We start from the raw sequence: 13,203 nt of genomic DNA, 5'->3' as shown, positions 1-13,203 counted from the left end.
GGGGGGGGGGGGGGGGGGGGGTGTCTTCACCCACCATATCATGCAGTCAGTGACTGACATGATATAACAGTAGCCAGCTGAAAGAGGTAGGGTGTCTACAATGTTGATGTATATGTGCTGGAACAGACCCTTCAGTATTTAAAAATGGCCTAGAGGTGGCTGGGTGTGTCATGAGATTGTGCTCTGTTGGTGGGGAACACACTTTGTTGCTCACAGCTTACAGTCTTTCTTGATGTTTAGCCAAACAAATGCTCGGTGATAATGAGTGTGGTTGGTTACTCTCCAGACTGTGGAAGTTTGCAAGAGTGCTCAAAGATTAGGCAATGGAAAGGTTGAGAGACTAGAGGGTGTGTCTGGTCGTGTGAGGTGTCAGAGAGAACTGGACGAGTCACATCCGGTCAGAGTCTGGGTTCAGTGCCAAGATTTTTCATGGGATCATTAAGCAATTATTGGATCTGTTGGTCATTATGTTACACCTGTGCAAATTCCTGGTAATCAGTGGTCACGGAATTAGTGACAATATGCAAGAGGTAATCAGCTACAATGTCATCCACATTTTTACATTCCGGACATTGGTTGTGTATTGTCCACCTATACCATCTAAGCCTATATGATAAAGATGGACAATTACTTGGGGAGGGTTACACACAGCATCTGCAAACAGTCAATCATCAGTGTACATAACAAGGGTATGCCCTTCAATGTTCTCTTGAAAGTAGCACACAGCTTCATAAACTGTTAAGAGTTCTCAGCCATAAGTTGCCCATATTCATTGCAATTGTATAAGCTTGTGGGAAAAGAAACATAATGTTTGTGGGCAGCCATTTACTTCCTATTGCAACACAGTGCCAATGGCCAGGTCACTAGCATCTGCAATAATTGAGAAATGAGTGTCAGGGAGTGGATGTGCCAAGGTGACAGCTTGCACAAGGGCATCCTTGATGTTTTCCAAGGCCTGCTGCATATCTGGCATCCACATTAGTTTGCATCAGCTGGAGGCATTCTTGCCCTTTACACTTGTGGGAGGGAACCTGGAGGGAGACCATATGGGGAAGATCTTGGCGGTAGAAATTTACCATTCCCATGAGACGTTGAAGTTCGTGGTAGGTGATAGGTAGAGGTAGGTGGCTAACAGGCTATGAGCTTGGGAGTGGGTCGAATACCCTAGGAATGTCACTTTCATCTGACAAAGTTGGCACTCACCTGTGTTTATCGTGACACTGTGATCAGCTAATCCGCTGAAAAAACTCATTTCAGACAAGATGAATGAGTGGCAAAGTTGGTCAAGGATTCTGATACATTGTTAAGATACACACAGCAAAATAATAATTTGAAGAGCACACTGTCAACACGCCACTGCCACATTTGGGCAGTATTTTTGAGACTAGAGGAACTCAAACATGCCGAAAGGTGTAATTATAGCCATCTTGTGGATGTGCTCTGGGCTCATAGGGATCTGTAGATAGTCGTTTTTGCAGTGAGTGATGCTAAACACTGTAGCACTGGTGAGGTAGTGTGTGAAATCCTGAGTGTTAAGTACAGCGTAATTGCCTATGACGGTGCAAGCATTGAGGGCACGATAATCAACATACAGTCTGACAGAACCACCTTTTTAGGGGATGCAGCAGATCAGCAATGCCCAGTAACTGCAGCCTCTGCTGTGTGGAGATGTTCAGGGCTTAGTTTGTGAGAACATTGACTCACCAGGGGCCCAGAGGTTGTGTTGATTTGGTGCACTGTTCCATTCTTAATCACAGCCATAACAAACAAGTCCTAAGTGGAGCAGCACTGAGAGGTAGGGGTCAGTGCACAAGTGGCAGGCATGTCAATAAGCTGCAGTACCGCTGTGGGCACAGTGAGTGTGTCAGGTGACTCTTGTTGGTTTGTGGCTGGTGCATGTCTGTGGGTACTGATGGGAAGTGAGGAACAGAGGCAGTCAAAGAGCTGGTGTGTCTCAGAAAGTTCATCCTCATTGGTGCAGATGTGGCAGTGGAGTATTTCATCATCATTCTGGAGTTGAGTCCATGCCACATGAGTGTCCATGTGGAGCTGTTGGACATCCTGAATGTGTCTGACATAATCAACACATTGTCTCAGATACTGCTCAGAAGATGATTTAGTTGCACCATCCAGTCACAGGTCGGTGCCCTTTCACATAGGCGAACTGGCAGGATCACTGATTCTCTTGACATAATGTCCAGAAGGTGAGTGTTTAAACTCACGTGTGTGCAGTAAGGGAACATGATGGAAGGCCTGAAGGAAATCGGTGCTGAGAACCGGTTTGCTCGTACCAGCAATTATGAAAATCCTAGTGAAAGGTGTGGAAAATCTCAGTTTGAGTGTGTGGGATTGAGAGAATGGTGAAATGATGAAGTCATTGGTGGCCTGGAGCTGCTGGCGTCTGACATCAGTAGGGAAGGTGAAGGCAGTGAAGTGCTAACCTGAGAACTGGTGCCAATTAGAAAATGAAGACTACTGTATTGGTCAAGAATATAGACTCCGTTATTTACTGTATTGAGGAGTGCGAGTCATTTTTATGATGATCGAGGCGACATAGGCATCTGATGGCTTGGGATGCCTCTCCCCTGCAATGCACCAAGTTTGTTTGTTGACAGGGCTGTTGGCAGCTATGTGCAGTGCACCCAAAGTGTGCATAGTACCACCAGTAGCATGACTGCACATTCATAGCATCTGGTGCAAAGGAGACAACAGTGGTGGCAGTGTGTATTTTGTCAGCACTCCAGGCATTCACTGTGCTACGTACAGGGATGTCAGCGTCAGGCAGTGTTAAGAGTGCTCGGCGGCAGTTGAAGGCAGCATGCAGATGGATCTATGGTGGTAATGCATCACACCTGGCACCATTATTGTTGGTATTGTTGATTCCGTCAGTGTTGAATAAGGGCAAAAATTTGATCAGCCAGGTGAAGATTGGCATCCAGAGGTTGATGGTCACTTGTCGCTATCATTATTGGAGCTTGCTTAGGGAGTTTAACCACCCAAAGTGTCCATAAGGCCTGATCAGACATGAGATGTGGGTCAATCTTTATGCAGAGGCGCTGCCACAGTTGGAATGGAGTCCAATCTTGTAAATGTTCATCATGCATCACATGATGTAGTTGTTCCTCAAGGGTGCATGACAAGCACCATTGGAGCATTGTTTTCACTGTCAGGCACTTGTCACTGGGCAGTGGTACAAGAATGATGTTGTTGATGGTATCTGCTTGGCTGCCCAGGTGGTTAATCATGGCTATATATTTCATATCATCAGAGAAAATAATGTTCACAGCAAAGATGCTTTCCACAATAGCAAATCAGACATGAGTGTTATCAGCTCAGAATGGTGGAAGCTTGACATGTGATGCTGCATGTTGTTCTCCTGGACTGTGTAGCAGCAGCAAGGCTGTGCAATCGCACGCGCGCGCTGTGTGTGTGTGTGTGTGTGTGTGTGTGTGTGTGTGTGTGTGTGTGTGTGTGTGTGTGTGTGTGTGGTGATTTGTGCATACAGCTGGTGTGTCAGCCAGTAATGCATGAACATGGACCGAATGAGGTGTCACGATTGGAATACGATATGTGTTCAGTGAGTACAAAGTCTAGTACATGCAAATGGAAACACAAAATCAGTTGGGAGTTTAGTTGGACTGCACCAATGCAAACGTTTATGTGAGGCTGCAGAAGTCACACCACAAGGCGGTTCTGCAGCAAAGTCAGTAAGAGGATTGTCCACTGTACAACATAGTTGTGCAGTCATGTTCATCAGCAAAACACTGTTATGTGGAGTGTCACTGTCACTTTCTATCACTTGTGAAGCATAAGGTTCACTGTCTGTGTTTTCTATTAGCAAAGAATGTGGAACAGCATCATGATTTGCAAAATTTGCAGAACAGTGGGTGCAGGAAGGTCACAATATCTGACTGAACTAAATGAATTCGCACAGATGAACAACACATGGTACTCGGCATCACCAATTGTAGAATTCCAGTGCGTAGTGATGACAGATAATAAAGAACACTATGCATATAGAGTACAAAACACACTTTCTTTAAGGAAATGATGTGACACATACAGGACTCCACCATCTTGTGCTACGAAGCCACAGACTGAACTGTTCAGTCAGACAGAGTCTGCACTATACCTTTCACTGGGCAGTGATATTGTTGTTCCTACAAACTAATTAATAATTAACACTAACTATGATGGTCAGTAATATGATGAAAAGGCTGTTACCCAGATATATATGTACAGTATGCAGCAGGTCACATTGACTCAAGGAAGCCAAGAAAGTTTCCAGGGAACAATAATCATGCTGATAGTGCATTCAGTTTGCTTGAGCTTCAGCAGATACATTAAATGAAGAGAATCAACTAAGCTACCTTACCTTTTATTCTAACAATGGAAATTCCAGGTTGCAATATCAACAATATAGGTAAAAGATAGATTGCTACATGTCGTAATTTTGACACACTGAGTTGCAGACAGGCATAACGAAAAGACACTTTCACATTAGCTTTAGGCTAAAGCCTTTGTTAGAAAAGGAAACACACACACATTCATTCACACAAGCAAACACATCTCATTTACGTATGACTGCCATCTCTAGCAGATCAGACTGGAATGCATGCCTGCCTACCTGCAACTCAGTTGTCATTGTTACACTGAGCAGAAATCTATCTTTTTCCCTATATTGTTGTTACTTTGTATTTATCATGACGGTGTTTAAAGTGAGCTGTCAACACATGGACAGCAGTCTGCTAGAATTGATGATAGAGTGGTAACTATATTCAGATCCCCATATGAGAAGAATGAAGCATAATTTTCAATTACCATACCTGATTTGTAGTACTGCAGATATGCATGAGATTCATACCAATCACATTTCATTTTGGATCTTCAGACCATGCAGAGATGTGCATTAAGATTTGTTTCAATTGATGTTGAATGATGTAGTAGTGGCAGTAGCATGATTAATGGCTTGAAGTGGAATTCATTATGAACCAAAAGTTGTAGATTAGTAAGTATCTACTACAAAGTTCTCATAGGTTTCCTTGCATGGACTAGTATTAAACATAATTTTTAATGTGAAGGAGTGGAGAAACTATAAAAATAGATGTGCCCCATTGCAAAATGTCAGTGAGTAGATTCTCCCACACATTTATGAAATGCAAAGGGGGACACAGGGTGCAAAAGAGATCTTAAGCTGAAGACCTAAATTGATAGAATGTTTCAGAAGTAGACTAAATTTGTGAACTGAATGGTCCACAGACTTGAAGTGATCAGTACTATTAGCACATCAATTTCACATATTCATAGTCCATATTGTCACAAAAATGTGAAAATTTTATTACAATTTAAGGTAATTATAATTAATTGCATTTGTCAGTCTCCAATCCAAGAATTAATTTTCTGAGATGTTTAAAGGAATGTTGCATGCAAAGGCATCTATACTGTGAACATAATTTTATTCTGTTTAGGAACAGAAATACCTGTAACAAGAGGTACATAGAATAAAATTGTGATGAAATTTCAGAATGTATATTTAACTTTAAAGAGTACTATACCACCTGCCAAAAGACAATGAAGCATCCAGAATAAATGGTCAGATGTCATTGTAACTTTGAACACATGTACACCAGTACACCAGTGGTGGATATATGACTGATTAGAGTTGCAATTCACTGTGATGTGTAGAATGGAAAACAGACAGCATTATGGTTGTTAGTATGCATGTTTAGTGTTGTTAAAAGGCCTGGTAAGGCATACAGGGGATATTTACTGTGTCCTTTTGACCAATCACTATGAAGGAGACAAAGATGATGCATACTCATATGAGAAAATGTTATCAGCAACTGACAGAGTTTGAAAGGGGCCTCGTTGTGGGTCTCTATTTGGCTGGCTGGTCAAATCTCGCAATTTCTATTTGTGCAGCTCTCAGATGTGACAGAGACCCAAAGTTGGACTGCGTGAGGGCATGCATACTCATTGTTAAGCTTTTGGTCACCCCTGTCCAACCACCAAAATTCATTTTAACCTCTTCCTCTCTGCATCTACCATTTGAGGTCTCCCTGTAATATTCTGTTTCCCACAGCTATGGTGAGAGACTAACAGCAGCCAGACTATGGAATTATCACCCCATGTTTAGGCAGCTATTAAAACCACAATACAAATGGCTGCATTTGGAATGGTGCCACGATTGAAAAGCATGAATTGCTGATGAATGGTATCACATTGTGTACAACAATAATCTGATTCTCCACTACCCCAGGTAACCATCATTATTGATTATGGAGGTGACCAAGGGAGAGGTCCTCTCCTTCCAAAGTTCAGGAGAAGCACAGCAGTGTTACTCCTGTCATTATAGTGTGGGGAGCAATCAGCTATAGCTTCTTGTGTTATCTCTCATGCAACAGTATCATGGTGTCATTTTTCAACAGGGCACTGCTCATCCACACATAGCATGTTGATCCAGAATGAATTTGTCACTCTGCAGTGGAGTGTATGCTGCTATGAAACTTCCTGGCAGATTAAAACTGTGTGCTGTAAGGAGATTCAAAATCATGACATTCATGTTTTTCAGGCAAGTGCTCTACCAACTGTGCCACCCAAGAATCACTCTCAACCCATTGTCACAACTTTACTTTCCCCAGCACCTCATCTCCTACCTTGCAAACTTCACAGAAGCTCTCCTGCAAAACTTACAATACTAGCACTCCTGGAAGTAAGAATATGGTGGAGACAGGGCTTAGCCACGTGCTAGGGGATGTTTCCAGAATGAAATTTTCATTCTGCAGCAGAGTGTATGAGGACAGGTTGTGAGTCATGCTTGGGTAGCTCAGTTGGTAGAGCATTTTCCCATGAAACGCAAAGGTCCCAAGTTCAAGTCTCAGTCTGCCACACAGTTTTAATCTGCTAGGAAGTTTTATATCAGCACACACTCCACTGAAGAGTGAAAATTCCATTCTGCAAACATCCCCCAGGCTGTGACTAAGTCATGTCTCTACAATATCCCTGTGGCTAAGCCATGTCTCCACAATATCCTTTCTTTTCAGAGTCTTGCAAGTTTTACAGGAGAGGTGCTGTGGAGTTTGAAAAGTAGGAGATGAGGTATTGGTGGAAGTAAAACTGTGAGGATGGGTTGTGAGTCATCCTTGGGTAGCTCTGTCAGTAGCACCCTTGCTCACGAAAGGCAAAGGTCCCAAATTGAAGTCTTGGTGAGCACACAGTATTAATCTGCCAGGAAATTTCATGGCATGTTGATACTTTACACAGAAAGGAAGTTCAGGATACTTATATTAGTTATCAGTGTGCTGCTAGCTGATGAAACTATATACGAGGGCGGTTCAGAAAGTAACCTCCGATCGGTCACAGTGCGGGTTGTGGGGGGAGTAGCGACGCCATCTGTGCGTTCACGCACTCAACAGGTCAGTCGGCATCAAGCCGTGGTCGAGTGAACGTCGTACCTGCGCTAGTTTAGTTTTTGTGGCAGTTTGAAATGTGTGCTGCAATAGAAAACCCCGCCAAATGTGAAGTGCGTGCTGTCATAAGGTTTTTTACAGCCAAAGGATATTCTGCAGCAGCTATTCATCGTGAGCTTTGTGCCGCGTATGGACCAAGAGTTATGAGTGAAGGAGTTGTCCGTGAATGGGTACGTTTATTTAAAAGTGGACGAGAAAACGTTCATGATGAAGAGAGGAGTGGTAGACCATCATTGGTGACTGACGAACTCGTTCAGACAGTTGATGCAAAAGTTCGTGAAAATCGACGTTTCTCAATGTCGGAGTTGTCTACTGGTTTTCCACAGATTTCTAAGACTCTCTTGTACGAGATAGTGACAGCAAGATTGGGTTACCGTAAGTTCTGTGCACGATGGGTGCCCAAAATTCTTACTGACCACCATAAAACTCAAAGAATGGCCTCTGCATTAGACTTTCTGTCACATTATGAGGACGAAGGAGAACCATTGTTAAACAGAATCGTGACCGGTGACGAAACCTGGATTAAGTACGTGAACCCTGAGACACAAGAACAATCAAAGATGTGGGCACATTCAAATTCGCCTACCAAACCAAGAAAAGCCTCGCAAGATTTTTCTGCCAGAAAACTGATGGCAACGGTGTTTTGGGATGCCAAAGGGGTGTTGTTGGTTGAATTCATGGAACGTGGTACAACCATTAATCAAGACGTGTACTGTGAAACAATAAAAAAGTTACGACGGGCTATACAGAACAAACGCCGTGGTATGCTGACTTCCGGTATCGTTTTTTTGCACGATAACGCCCGTCCTCACTCTGCTCGCAGAACAACGGCCTTTCTTGAGTCCTTCAAGTGGGACGTTATCAACCATCCACCTTACAGCCCAGACCTGGCGCCAAGTGATTATCACCTCTTCATGCATTTGAAGAAATGGCTCGGGTCACAGCGGTTTGATGACGACGAAAAGCTCAAAGATGCGGTCACAGGCTGACTCCAGGCACAAGCGGGTGATTTTTATGCAGAAGGAATTTCAAAGCTTGTGAAGAGATACGATAAGTGCCTCAATCACTATGGAGACTATGTAGAAAAATAGTGCAAAGATGTAGTTGTAAGATGTATATATTAAAATATTTTTATTTAACTTGGTGTATTTTTTTAAATCAACCGGAGGTTACTTTCTGAACGGCCCTCGTAGTTGTCTTCTCCAGGTTCTGTGTGATTCATAGTAAAATGGACCTTCCTTGTCGTAAATAAAATGCTGGTCATAAATTTAGTTGAAATTTCTGGTTTATTTTATCAGCAGCAATAATTTTTCAAGAGGACATTCCTTTTTTAAATGTACAGATTTTGAAGTTTCATTAAACTACATATTATTTTCTATTCTGTAGTAGGTTTGATGGCTTTTCTGTCTCTTACAAAAGTTGTTGTCATTATCAAGGTAGTTCAAGAAATATTCATTTTTAAATTGTTTCACAATTGGGCCAAACTCTTTGCCTTTACAAATGTCTGCTTGTGTCTGTATATGTGCGGATGGATATGTGTGTGTGTGCGCGAGTGTATACCTGCCCTTTTTTCCCCCTAAGGTAAGTCTTCCCGCTCCCGGGATTGGAATGACTCCTTACCCTCTCCCTTAAAACCCACATCCTTTCGTCTTTCCCTCTCCTTCTCTCTTTCCTGATGAAGCAACCGTTGGTTGCGAAAGCTTGAATTTTGTGTATGTGTTTGTGTTTGTTTGTGTGTCTATCAACATGCCAACACTTTCGTTTGGTAAGTTACATCATCTTTGTTTTTAGATATATTTTTCCCATTTGGAATGTTTCCCTCTATTATATTCTGTTCTTTAGTATGATACATGCCCAGTTCATAGTGTTCCTTGGCAAAATTCCTGACTTTTCCACAATACTATGATATTATTGATTCTTCTTATCTGGGGACACTATAAACAAAAATATTTGTGTATGTTTATATTTTTCATTTCAAGGAAATGTCTCAGTAAAACTGCTGAATAGGAGACTGCAGGAAAGTGCACCAACTATAGTACAAGATAGTGTTCCAGAAGGAAGTGAAAACTGGGAATTGAAGCGACCACTTTTGACGCGCCTATCAACACTTCGAGAGGTACTACAGAGCACAGTGATTTAGTTATACATTTGTCAAAATGAATAAACTGCTAGCCACATACTGATGAAGAGTTTCATGTTTTTTTCCTATTTCATACTTTGTGTGCTTCCCACTTCTTTACACTTTGCCGTGTAGTAGTCACTCTTCCACAATATCATTGCTATCATTGTGTTCATTTCACCCTGTAATTTTCACAAGCTACTACCTCATGTTATGCCACTTTTTATTTTGTCTATATATCACCATTCTCAGTTTCTTTGCAATCTCAATCAATCCAAACACTGCTTCATCTTCCCCATTTTTTCAGACCATAGCATGTTCTGATTACATCCCCTAGCTTATCTCCTCAGATCCCACCTTCTATGAATCATAATGTCGTATGGTATATTGCAATGATTCTGAAATGTTGGATGTTCCAGCTTACGTCATTCTGAAGCTCTTGCAAATAACTGTTACTTAGAGAACAGAAGAAGTTTGAAATATCATAAATCTTTTGTACAGATCTGACAGAGTTCAGCACATAATCTCTACCTTTTAACAACAAAACGATCCTGCTCAACCAAAATTTTGAGAAAAGACAAAAAGGGTACTCAGGTCAACAGTGATAAAAAAATGTTGGTTATAATTCAGAAATTTTCATATGAATGTGCAAATCATGCAGTCACACATTGACTCTCATAAGTAAGTTTTAAGTAGTGTAACTAATTATCTTTAATGTTTTGGAAGCATACAGGTAAACAGTAAATGAAATTGTATGTACACCATGAGCCAAAACATTATGACCACCTGCTTAGTGGCTTGTTTGTCTGTCTTTGGAACGAAATACATCACTGATTTTATTTATCACAGAGCCAACAGTGTTTTGCTAGGTTTGTGGAGGTATGTGACATTAGATTTTTATGCACAGGTCACGTAATTTGTGTAAATAATGGGTCATTTATTTGCATATGTGGTGATGGTGCCCGATTGCGACCCAGATAGGTTCCATAGGATTTACTTCAGGTGAACTTGGTCGCCGAGACATCAATGTGAGTTCACTATGATGCTCCTTAAACCACTGTAGCCTGGTTCTGACTCTGAGACATGGACAGTTATTCTGCTGAAAGATGACATCACCATTGGGAAAGACATCATGCATGAGGGAATGCACATGGTTCGCAGCTATCAGTGTGTCTTTGATTACTGCCACAGGCCCCTGCCATGTCGGAGAATGTCTCCCATAGCATAATACTGCTCCAAGCAGCCTGCATCCACGGCACACTGCATGTTTTGAACTGCCATTCCCCTCAGTGACAGCATTTGTGGAGATAACCAGTGACCTAGTGTAGCAAAAATGTGATTCACCCAAAGAGCCAAAACATTTCCATTGATCGACGGTCAAATCCCAGTGGTCCCATGACCATTGCAATCGTCACTGACAATGCCATTGTGTCAACATGTGAAAATATAGGGTAGTCTACTGCAGAGCTTTCAACAATGCATGATGAACTGTGTGTTCCGAAAACAGTTGTACGTGCACCAGCAGTGTGGCCTTACAGCAGAGATGCCACAGATCCTATCCTACTTTACAGAGCAGACAACCCCACATTCTGTGAAGAGTCGTGGACATCCAACCATATAGCACCTAGTGCTGGTTTCACTGTCCTTCTACCTCTTTCTGTAGAAGCTCACGACAGCAGCGTGTGAGCATTTGATCAGCTTCACTGCTTTTGAGATTTTTGCTCACAGGCTTTGCATAATAATAATCTGTTCTTTGACAAAATCACTTACCTCAATGGATTTCCTCATTTTCAGCCCACAGCTTTGCTAGGGTCATCCCCATCTATCTCTGCTCCACTTACATACTTTTCGTAGCGCATCATGTGCCTGCAACATCACCAGGCAGCATCCGACGCTGTGGTGAGCAATGGTCATAATGTTTTGGCCTGTTGTTGTTGTGGTCATCAGTCCTGAGATTGGTTTGATGCAGCTCTCCATGCTACTCTATCCTGTGCAAGCTTCTTCATCTCCCTGTACTTACTGCAACCCACGTCCTTCTGAATCTGCTTAGTGTATTCATCTCTTGGTCTCCCTCTATGATTTTTACCCTCTACACTGCACTCCAATGCTAAATTCATGATCCCTTGATGCCTCAGAACATGTCCTACCAACCGGTCCCTTCTTCTCGTCAAGTTGTGCCACAAACTTCTCTTCTCCCCAATTCTATTCAACACCTCCTCATTAGTTATGTGATCTACCCATCTAATCTTCAGCATTCTTCTGTAGCACCATATTTCGAAAGCTTCTATTCTTTTCTTGTCCAAACTATTTATCGTCCATGTTTCATTTCCATACGTGGCTACACTCCATACAAATACTTTCAGAAACGACTTCCTGACACTTAAATCTATACTCGATGTTAACAAATTTCTCTTCTTCAGAAACGCTTTTCTTGCCATTGTCAGTCTACATTTTATATCCTCTCTATTTCGACCATCATTAGTTATTTTGCTCCCCAAATAGCAAAACTCCTTTACTACTTTAAGTGTCTCATTTCCTAATCTAATTCCCTCAGCATCACCCAACTTAATTCGACTGCATTCCATTATCCTCGTTTTGCTTTTGTTGATGTTCATCTTATACCCTCCTTTCAAGACACTGACCATTCCGTTCAACTGCTCTTCCAAGACCTTTGCTGTTTCTGACAGAATTACAATGTTATCGGCGAACCTCAAAGTTTTTATTTCTGCTCCATGGATTATAATACCTACTCCGAATTTTTCTTTTGTTTCCTTTACTGCTTGCTCAATATACAGATTGAATAACATCGGGGAGAGGCTACAACACTGTCTCACTCCCTTCCCAACCGCTGCTTCCCTTTTGTGTCCCTCGACTCTTATAACTGCCATCTGGTTTCTGTACAAATTGTAAATAGCCTTTCACTCCCTGTATTTTACCCCTGCCACCTTTAGAATTTGAAAGAGAGTATTCCAGTCAACATTGCCAAAAGCTTTCTCTAAGTCTACAAATGCTAGAAATGTAGGTTTGCCGTTCCTTAATCTTTCTCCTAAGGTAAGTTGCAAGGTCAGTATTGCCTCACGTGTTCCAATATTTCTACGGAATCCAAACTGATCTTCCCCAATGTTGGCTTCTACTAGTTTTTCCATTTGTCTGTAAAGAATTCACATTAATTTTTTGCAGCTGTGGCTTATTAAACTGATTGTTCGTTAATTTTCACATCTGTCAACACCTGCTTTCTTTGGGATTGGAATTATTATATTCTTCTTGAAGTCTGAGGGTATTTCGCCTGTCTCATACATCTTGCTCACAATATGGTAGAGTTTTGTCAGGACTGGCTCTCCCAAGGTCATCAGTAGTTCTAATGGAATGTTGTCTACTCCCGGGGCCTTGTTTTGACTCAGGTCTTTCAGTGGTCTGTCAAACTCTTCACGCAGTATTGTACCTTCCATTTTGTCTTCATCTACATTCTCTTCCATTTCCAGACTATTGTCCTCAAGTACGTCGTCCTTGTATAGACCCTCAATACACTCCTTCCACCTTTCTGCTTTCCCTTCTTTGCTTAGAACTGGGTTTCCATCTGAGCTCTTGATATTCATACAAGTGGTTCTGTTTTCT

The 13,203-nt window shown here is 41.9% G+C and overlaps 1 protein-coding gene across 4 annotated transcripts in view; it reads left to right on the top strand.

Annotated features, from left to right (window-relative positions):
• Positions 1-13,203, top strand: part of LOC126176699 (uncharacterized) — a 120,045-nt gene that overhangs the window by 7,568 nt on the left and 99,274 nt on the right. For all 4 annotated transcript variants that reach the window (XM_049923862.1, XM_049923863.1, XM_049923864.1 and 1 more), the window contains one exon: positions 9,449-9,585. The gene's annotated coding sequence lies outside the window, so the exon portion shown is untranslated. The remainder of the gene's footprint in view (positions 1-9,448; positions 9,586-13,203) is intronic.

This window comes from Schistocerca cancellata, chromosome 3, assembly GCF_023864275.1.
Source record: "Schistocerca cancellata isolate TAMUIC-IGC-003103 chromosome 3, iqSchCanc2.1, whole genome shotgun sequence".
In the NCBI taxonomy this organism is placed as follows: Eukaryota; Metazoa; Arthropoda; class Insecta; order Orthoptera; family Acrididae; genus Schistocerca; species Schistocerca cancellata.
Note: the sequence above shows the minus strand (reverse complement) of the source record. Positions and strands in the feature narration are given on the sequence as shown.